This window comes from Sinocyclocheilus rhinocerous, unplaced genomic scaffold, assembly GCF_001515625.1.
Source record: "Sinocyclocheilus rhinocerous isolate Xijiao unplaced genomic scaffold, SAMN03320098_v1.1 scaffold433, whole genome shotgun sequence".
NCBI lineage: Eukaryota > Metazoa > Chordata > Actinopteri > Cypriniformes > Cyprinidae > Sinocyclocheilus > Sinocyclocheilus rhinocerous.
In genome coordinates, this window is record NW_015627897.1 from 1,595,224 (window position 1) to 1,605,635 (window position 10,412).

Sequence of the window (10,412 nt, forward strand, 5' to 3'; positions counted from 1 at the left end):
CTCACTATTAACAAACCATTAACTACGACTTTTGCCACAATAAACTCCTAATTTGCTGCTTATTAATAGTTAGTAAACTAGTTGTTCAGTTTAGGTATTGCTTAGGGATGTAGAATATGGTCATGCATAATATGTGCTTTAAGTACTAATAAACAGCCAATATGTTAATAATAGACATTCTAATGAGCAAATAGTTGAGTATTGGTCCCTATACTAAAGTGTTACCATTTTTTTCTTTAAATATATTTAATTATCTTGCAACTTTGAATGTTCACAAGCACTTCACAGGATTTCTCTGAAGAAGATTTAAAGGAAAAGTCATAGCTTCTACTTATATTTGACATCATGCAGTCAAATACAAGTATATTAATCAGACACAGAGTATTCATTTAGCATCATTTTCATGACGTCTTATCTTCAGGGTCCTCCACAGTACATGTGTCAGTGTTTTAGATCATCTCTGTTTTTTAGATTTGAGGTGATGTGCATCTGTGAAGTGCGATTTTGCATTGCTCACAGATAAACAATACTTAATACTTACTTTAAATATGCACTGAAATGGCAATGCAGGGTATTGTAGATTTTAGATGTTTTCCTCTCTGTCTTAGTCAGCTTTCATTATGAAATTAGATCTTTGTAAAGATTACAAAAATTCTATAATTTATGTAACATTTAAACAATACAAAACAATGGAACCTATGCTGTTCAAATGTTTGGGGTCGGTACCATTTTAAAAAATATTTCTATAAGAAATCTGCTATTATGCTCCATTTATTTAATCAAAAATATAACAAAAACAGAATTTTTTAAAAATAATATTACAATTTAAAACAACTGTTTTCTATTTGAATACATTTTAAAATGTAATTTATTCCTGTGATGCAAAGCTGAATTTTCAGCATCGTTACTCTCAAACTAAATCTATTATTCAGTGCCAACCCAATCTCATGAAAGTGCGTATCAATAGCATGAGTTTGTTTCGATTTGGCGTACTATTTATACACAGAAATTGACTTTGGCGTGCATATGATACGCAATGGTTAGGATTAGGGTTGTGGGGTAGATGCATATCATATGTACGCGAAAAATGTGTATCATATGCATGCCAACAAATTGCGTATCATATGCACGCGAAAACTGCATATTATATGCATGTCAAACACGTGCGTATCATATGCACGCCAAAGTCAATTTCTGTATATTAATAACACGGTTCCCTTTCGATACTACACTCGTACTGCGTCTTGCTAGACGCATATGGGAAAAAGCATTTTTTCTCCTGAACTGAAGCCTTTTTTCATTCACGCAGTGAAACTGCACGGCCATTGGTTCGTGCTTCGCCACAGGATTCTCAGATTTCTTCTCCTTCAGCGATGACTCTACGCTCATCGCTGATCCTGAAAGCCTGCTCGCCGTTGACACGCCTCACAGCTGGATTGAGACCTCCCTGCTCGACTGACCGGCTCTCTTCGCACCTCAGCATCGCAGCAGTTCCGGTCCTGTTCCCCTGCCGCCATCCGGCGATACTGAAAGAGCTTATTTCTAGGGCTTATTTCTTGCCCTAAAAGAGCAAATTCTAGCGACGTTGTTGCAAATGTCGTGCTGTGAGTGTGGCTCGTGCAGGGAATCTTGCACGATGCAGAAGGGCAGTGAGTGCCGTCACCTGTCTGGGCAGCCCCCACGCAGAGACTGCTCTCTCACTGAGACGGAATGCTCTCGTTGAAAGCATGAGTCTCGCCCTTCCCCACTCGCGGACCGCCTTCACTGAAGGCAGCCCCGCTCTCCCGTTTCTCCTCTCTCAGCGAGCCTCGGAGAGGGAAACAGCGGAGTCGGGGAATAAGCAACCGGGTTGACCGATCTCATTCCGGCACTGTGCCCGCGTGCTCTCTCTCCCTGTTGCACTCGGATCCGCCGTAGAAGGGCAGTGAGCTGCGCGCTTACGTTCGCGGAAGGCGGCCCCGCCTCCCGCTCTCATGTTTCTCTCCTCCCAGTTACCTCGGAGGAAGCAACGGCGAGCTCGCGAGTTGAGCGATCAGGCAGAGCAATTTCATGCCAACACACATCAGGCGTGCTTAATCTGCCAGTGTGTTACACGTGAGAATCAGTGCTCCTCATTCACGAGCAGCTTAATCCTCCTGGGCAGATCAAAGCAAAACGCTGCCAGCTTCGCATTTGTGTGTGCGTCGCTGAGCCCTGCCTCCCCCGTGCTTGTGTTTCTCTCCTCCCAGTTACTCGGAGGTAGAAATGACGAACTCGCGGGTATGAACGATCAGGTTTGAGTGATTTAATGCCGGCAAAGCCCCCGCATGCATCACTCTCCACGCAGCTCTTTGATCTGCCAGTGTGTTTACACGTGGGGATCGGCGCCCCTCATTGTCGAGCGGCTCAACCCACCTGGACGGTTTGGAGCAGAACACTGTCACCAATGATTCAATATCGCTGACAGCTTGATGCTGACGCTGAGGCTGTGCTGCTGAGACAGACCGCTCTTACAACAAGAGTTCATGTCTCACTCTGCTTTGCACGCGGCTCGACTTCTTCAATGAAGACGGCCCCGCCCCTCCCCTCATCTGCTACGAGTGGATTTGAGAGAATGTGCGCAGCATTTTTGATCTGCCAGAGTGTTTACACATAAAGATCATCAAAACTCCTCTTCTAACGAGTGGTTTGATCTTTTTAGGTGGATTAAAAGAGAATGCTGTCACTAATGATTATTATCACTGACAGCTTCAAATTGAACGCTTTATCCTCCTTGATCTCAGACACCTGAATCACGCCCTCATGAAAAGGTACATTGGTCCACGATTGGCCCAACCTCCTTCTTTATGTTTTCCCCCGATTGCTCTGATCCCACAGGTAATCAGGCGAGTAGGGGAACAAAAACACAAGGTTCTCCCGGTGGCCCCCCTTTAAATGAACCAGCTGTGGCTATCAGAGCTAACTCAGCTGTTGATAGCGGCCCCTTGGCCTGTTCCGCTGTCAAAGTCTATGTGGCAGCTATAGCGGCCTCCCATGCCCCTATGAGGGCCAATCGGTGGGCAGAAACAACGCGGTCATCCACTTCCTAAGAGGTTCCAGGAGGCTGAATCCGCCTCGTCCCCCTACGTCCCTTCATGGGATCTGCCGGCTGTGCTGAGGGCCCTGAAGGGCCCCGCTTTCGAGCCACTACAGTCTGCCAACCTTCGGTCGCTGTCACTGAAGACTGCTCTGCTTCTAGCACTGGCATCAGTAAAGTGAATAGGGGACCTGCAGGCGCGCTTTATATTAGCCCTGCCTGCCTGGGATTCGTGCCTAATGACACTAAGTCGTCCTGAAACCAAGGGACGGTTACGTACCGAAGGTGCTCTCCACTCCGTTCAGAGCACAGGTCATTACGCTGTCCGCGCTTCCTCCCTCTGAAGAGGACAGAGAGCTGTCTCTGCTCTGCCCAGTCAGAGCTCTGAGAATCTATATTGAGCGTTACGCCCCCTATAGGTGGTCGGAACAACTCTTTGTCAGCTTCGGTAACCGCACCAAAGGACTTCCGGTCACGAAGCAAAGACTCTCTAGATGGATAGTAGATTCCATCTCGCTAGCGTACTCTCCTTTGGGCCTTCAGTGCCCCATTGGAGTACGGGCCCACTCGACTAGAGGCTTCGCCTCGTCTTGGGCATGGTCCAGTGGTGTGTCCATTGCGGATATTTGTGAGTGGGCTTTGGCAGGCTTCGTCGCCAAGCTCCGCTGCCTAGCTATTGGTTCATTTTTTAATACACTGCACGAACCAATGGCCGTGCAGTTTCACTGCGTGAATGAAAAAAGGCTTCAGTTCAGGAGAAAAAAGGCTTTTTCCCATATGCGTCTAGCAAGACGCAGTACTCGTTCCCGTATCTCAGGGAATCGAGGTTATGTTAGTAACAGAGTACGTTTTCTGTTTGTATTTGGCGTACTATTTATACGCATTTTCATGAGACCGTCACATGATCAGAAATCAAGATGCTGATCTGCTGCTCAAGAAACATTTCTTATTATCATCAGTGTTGAAAACAGTTGTGCTGCTTGTGGAAACCATGATACAGATTTTTTTTCAGGATTCTCTGATGAATAGAAAATTCATAAGAACACCATTTATTTGAAATAGAAATTGTTTGAACAATTTTTTAAAAGTCTTTATTGTCACTTTTGATCACCTAAATGCAAATTCGAATTCTAAAAATTCTAAATTATAGAGTTTGATATAAGTATCACACTAAGTTGTTTAGTATGTGTAGAAAAATGTTGGCAAGTTTTTATGTTTTAACTGAATATTAACTGGACAAAGAGAACCTGAAATATCTGAAAAATGCAGGGGAAAAAGTTGCATCCCACCAGAAAGTTGTTTCCCACCCAAATAAAAGCTCCCTAACCCCTCGAATCCTCATTCCCAGCCCCTGATCCGGAGAAGAGACCTAGCGTCATCTGTATGCGCTGCTGCCAGCAGCCCTTGTGAAGTTTTTTTAGAGGCCCCATCGGATCTTGGAAGCAAAAAACAACAGATTAGTCATGATCTTATCCGCCAAGTATCTGCCCCTTTCTTTTCTCCATCTGACAAGTGTCTGAGAGGGGGAGGGTCTGCTTTTCAGAGTCATCAGATGAACTTCACACCAGAAAAAGAGGCGGGCGACACGGGGAGAGGGACGTCTTTTCAGTTGTGCTTAGAGAAGCGCCCTTCTCAGTTGCAGGGGCCTTGTTGCTAAGGTGTAAGGCCTCTCCATCTCTACGCTCTTGTTGCTAGGGATGAAGCCTCTCTTGTCACTGGACAGTGGTTGCTAGGCAGGGCAGAACGTGGAGGAGTGCACGCAATGCTGTCTGGCAGCATTGTTGTCTAGGCTGAAACATCTCTTTCTCCCGATGCTCTCTGAATGACAGGGCGGCAGTACACTTACACATATTATAAAAACACAAACGTTTATTTTGGATGCAATTAATCACAATCGATATGACAGCACTAAATCATAGATATCATGATGGCATTTGACACACAGTACACACATATATTATGCAAAAACAAACTTTTATTTTGGATGTGATTAATCATGATTAATCGATTTGACCGCACTAATATGATTACATCCATCCATGATATTGTGGTTTTATCTAGATGTGAGATTTTCTACCTTAAGGTAAGAAACTAAGGGTAAATATATTGTTTTTTTTCATGCACTGGTAAATTTTGAGTTTTTTTTATAACATGTTGTTTCAGACTAGTAGAAAGAAAATGAAAAAAAAAATCTAAAATGTTTTTTTTTTGCGTCTGTAGATTTCAGTTACATTAAATATCATTAAGCCATTTTCTCAAAATGAGTTTTTCCTCATGCACTGAGCCAGAAATCCTCACTTCAGCAATAATTACATACACTAAACTTGACAATTTTACTCCTCTCTGTATTCTGGAGGTTTTTACAGAAGAGTTTGTTCATATATCATTTGCCTGATTTCATACAACACTTTATTCCTAAAAACTTAGTGTAAATGTATTTTGGCTGTTGACAGTATTTTCTCATTTATGTAGTGATAAAAAGGAAATCGAAAATCCCATCTCTACAACCCTTTGACTGTAATATAAATGAAACAAGAACACTTTTTACCCAATGTTCAGATTTCTGTTCTGGAATGGTATGCAAATTAGTGCCTATTTAAATAGATAATGCATGATTTGCATATTTAAACATAACATTTCAGAAAAAATGTTTGCAATTCTTATTGTAATCAGTCAGCTGGGGAATTAAGTATGATATCTATTAGTTCATTGTTTTTACACTCTTGACTTAATTCTACTTATTTAATTTATTCTAAATGTATATTGCGTTTAGTTTTTATTTCATTCTACTTATTTAATTATTTCTCTGTATTCTACAGTGTATGTATGTATGTATGTATGTGCCTCTGGAAACATACCAAATTCCTGTGTGCACACTTGGTGAATAAAGCACATTCTGATTCTGATGTGATATTCTGATAATTCAGCAATTCATATTCACAGTACACAAATATGTGTATGGGCATATTGGAATTTTCTAGCTGTCATTCACCTTTAAAAATAAAGATTCCAAAAGGCGTTTTTTGCAGTGATGCCATAGAAGAACTATTTTCAGTTCACTAAAGAACCTTTCAGTGAACATTTCTTATGAGAACCCTTTTTTATTGTAAAGAACGTTTTAATAATCTAAAAAACCTTTTTCATCTATAAAGAAACCTTTGTGCTAAGGAAAGGTTCCATGGGTATTTAAGGTTCTAACCATAGATGCCAATAAAGAACCTTTATTTTTAATAGTGTTGGCAACCTAAACCAACAAAAACATAAACCTCCCAGGTAAAAAGACATATCTTCCACAACGAGGGCCCCAGACCGTCTCTTGCATCTAAATCGGGGTCCTGAGAATGGCCAACGGGGCCACTACATACTAACTTTCCAGGACATAAGGGGCCTTGTTGCTAAGGTGTAAGGCCTCTCCATCTCTACGCTCTTGTTGCTAGGGATGAAGCCTCTCTTGTCACTGGACAGTGGTTGCTAGGCAGGGCAGAACGTGGAGGAGTGCACGCAATGCTGTCTGGCAGCATTGTTGTCTAGGCTGAAACATCTCTTTCTCCCGATGCTCTCTGAATGACAGGGCGGTTGTGTACCTCACGTGGGACCTGGTTCCTTGTGAAGGGGACTTACTGGGTGGTACCACAGGAAAAAAAGTTTTGAATGCAGTTGGCTGAATATAGGCAGGGCAGATTCCCCTGATTGCTCTTTGGTTGAAGGACATGCTATTTATTTCCACTATATAGACTCATGTTTTTCTTGAATTCCTAAAATGCCATCATGATATCTATGATTTAGTGCTGTCATATCGATTAATCGTGATTAATTGCATCCAAAATAAAAAAAGTTTGTGTTTTTATAATGTGTGTGTGTACTGTGTATATTTATGTGTATATATAAATACACACATACATGTATATATTTAAGAAATATTTACATGTATATAGAATGGCCAACGGGGCCACTACATACTAACTTTCCAGGACATAAAGCAGAACAGCTAATGCACAATCACAACTCAGCCAGACTCCATTTATCAAAGCATGCATATTCATATCTCTGCATGCAGGTCTGAGAACCAAAGAACACGTGAGGCCCCTGGGAACCGTCTTGGGTTTCCCAGAGTCTTGCTTCAGCATGACAGCACCACATAGGATGCACGAGGGGAGAAACGCCCTCGAGAGCCTCTTAATAGACATCATCCCAGACAGACCCTTGTCTGAACCAGACTGAGCCATGTTTAAGTTCAAGGAACTCCAGACGAGGATGGGTGGAGCCGGAGGGGTGGAGTCACGTTACTCCATTGACTCAGACATCACAGACACCGTCTGATCGGATTGCTGGTTTTCAGAAGTGTATGCTTTTGCCTCCCACTACCATCGGAGGACGCAATTCCCAGACACGGGGGTCAAAAAGTCAGTCTGAGGCAACTAATCTGCCACTTCGTAGACTAGACTGCATTTCAGATGCGCCGTCTATTGTGTTCAATCCATGGGAATTCTCACACGGCGGCTGAAATTAAACCATCAAAATGAAGCCGTTGTTACGTTCTAATCCCTCAAGCATTTTGGGTTATGTATCTAAAGATTCTTGACTGCTGCAATTACAATAATTCATGTGTGTGATTATATTTGAGTCGTATTCTCTATGACAGAACATTTAATCTCTCTTTCAGACAATATACATCATAAGTGTGTTACAGAAACACTAAGATGAGCCCAGGAGCACATCAATTTACTACTGCACGTTGTGAGCTTCAAAAAGCAGGAATTTTTCGCAATATATTGCCATTTAGAAATCATTGGTATCCTAAGGCTTTGTAAAATGACACATAACCTACTGTAAGAAGCTTAATACCTTGACCCCAAGCAGTGGAACATATCTACATGGAATAATGAGTCATTTTAGCCTGGCTTTTACCTTTCACCATGCTGATGGTTTTGCATTTGCAATGCACAGTTCTTTACTATTGCTAGCGGTTAAGCACGTTGAGGTGTCCATAATGATTACTTGTGGGAGTCATAAGGTGTAATGAGTGCTTTGCATTGCAAAGCCAAGGAAGCATTATCGACTCTGATGATGGTCTCATATACTGCTAAACAAATTCAAGAGTGGTTACATGAACAGCGGTGTGAAGTCAAGTGCCTTTCATGCCCTTCATAATCAACAGACCTATAAGAAACTCTGGAATGGTGAGAGTGAAGTAGATTTCAATGGTTTGCATTTTTCAAAGTGTAAGATGTTTTTATCCATATGTCTGCAGTAGGGCTGAATTATCTAATGAAAGACTGAAGCTGTTCTTAATAGAATAGTTCATCCAAGAAGGAAAATCTGCTGAAAATGTGCTCTCCCTCAGGCCATCCAAGATGTAGATGAGTTTGTTACTTTATCAGAATGGATTTGAAGAAATTTAGCATTAGCTCACTAGCTCACCAATGGATGCTCTGCAGTGAATGGGTGCCGTCAGGATGAGAGTCCAAACAGCTGATAAAAACATCACAATAATCCACAAGTAATCCACACAACTCCATCAATTAACATATTGTAATGCGAAAAGCTGTGTGTGTTTGTAAGAAACAAATCTATCAAAGACGTTTTACCTTCAAACCATTGCTTCTGGTTAAAATATGAGCCAAGATCAAGCATTGTTTACAAGCAGAAACAGTCCAAAACAGTTCTAAACAATATGTTGGTGGATTTTGATTTAAGAGAACAAACCGGGGATGGACTTTTTCACTGGAGAAAGCGTTGTTATCAGTTATGTACTGGCAACGGTTTAAAGATGAAATGCTGTAATGATGGATTTGTTTCTGACAAACAAGATCATTTATTTTGTATTTTCATTGTTTTATGTAGTTTTTATTTGGATGACAAAAATGTTGCAATGGTTAATGGTATCCTTCTGCATACATAAAGCAGAGGTCATTTTATGTCTCCTTTGAAATGGACATTAAATAATTTCATGTGTTTTCTTTATTTTGATGTGTCATAGACCATCTCACCAATGATTTTTTTATCTTCTTTTTTTCCATTACAAGTTACATAATTGATAAAATCAGTTAGAAAAAAAATACATATGTGGCAACCCCCTACTGCACTTCTCAGGATACACTGTCCAACAGTGGTGACCACGCATAAACAACACGCAATATCACACACAACTCTCATCCTTTACTAAGAACACACCTCCAATCCCATTTCCAAAAATGTTCAAAGTCTTTGCAAGCTTTTGGACCCAAACCTTGTCAGAGCTCATCCAGCTGCAAGGCTTGCTGGGAAACTGGTGACACTACATTATTATATTTACTTCCTGCTTCACTAGTTTGTTTTGTAGTTATTGTTTAGTGTTGTTCAACATCACAATAGTTTCTCCCAGGTGAGTTAGTATTTATTTGTACCTAAATGATCTTAATTCATGCCAAGTAATGTCTTGACAGCTTTTAAACTGCAGCTGTATTCTTTATTTTGACTTGCCTGAGCCTCTTACTCTCACACTGCTAGAAGACTACAAGTAATGATTTTTAAGAGTGAAGTGAAGTGACATGTGGCCAAGTATGGTGGCCCATCCAAGTGCCCACACACCCGGAGCAGTGGGCAGCCAATGCTGCGGCGCCCAGGGAGCAGTTTGGGGTCTGGTGCCTTGCTCAAGGGTCTCACCTCAGTCGTGGTATTGTGGGTGGAAGAGAGAACTGTACATTCACTCCCCCCACCTACAATACCTGCCGGACCTGAGACTCGAACCCACGACCTTCGGGTTACAAGTCCGACTCTCTATCCATTAGGCCACGACTGCCTAGTGTGCTTAAAAGAACGATCAAATACAGATGCTAAAGACTATAAATGATTGTGAAACAGCACTTTTGTATACTGCAGAATTGTCGATCTATCATGTCTTTGCTAAATCACATCTCACAGCGTTTATAGCTCTATCACCAGTCCTGTGATTTAAAAAAAAAAAAAAAAAACGTCCAAGAACCTGCTATTTAAAGATCCTTTTATAAAATCCTGTCATAAAATGGTTCTGTTCCTCTAACCATCCAAGATATAGCAGTTCTCCTGCACATTTCTTCTCAGCTCAGTGGCAAAGCATTTGAAAAGGTGTAATTATGGTTATAGACGTAACACTAGGATGTCCCATTAGGGTGTAGTGGTTGGTGATTATACAGGTGCCATGTTGCAGAGCACAGACTATACTATTAAAGAGCATGACCTATGGTGAGTGTCCACTCATCTCTGTGAACCTTAAAGTGGAATGAGAATTGATTACTAACCTTTGGCCCCAGGCCGGCTGCTGATTGACAGCCAGCTCAGTTCCTCCTACTGTTGCCCACTTAATGGGACCATGCATGTTGTGCCTTGACAGCTGTAG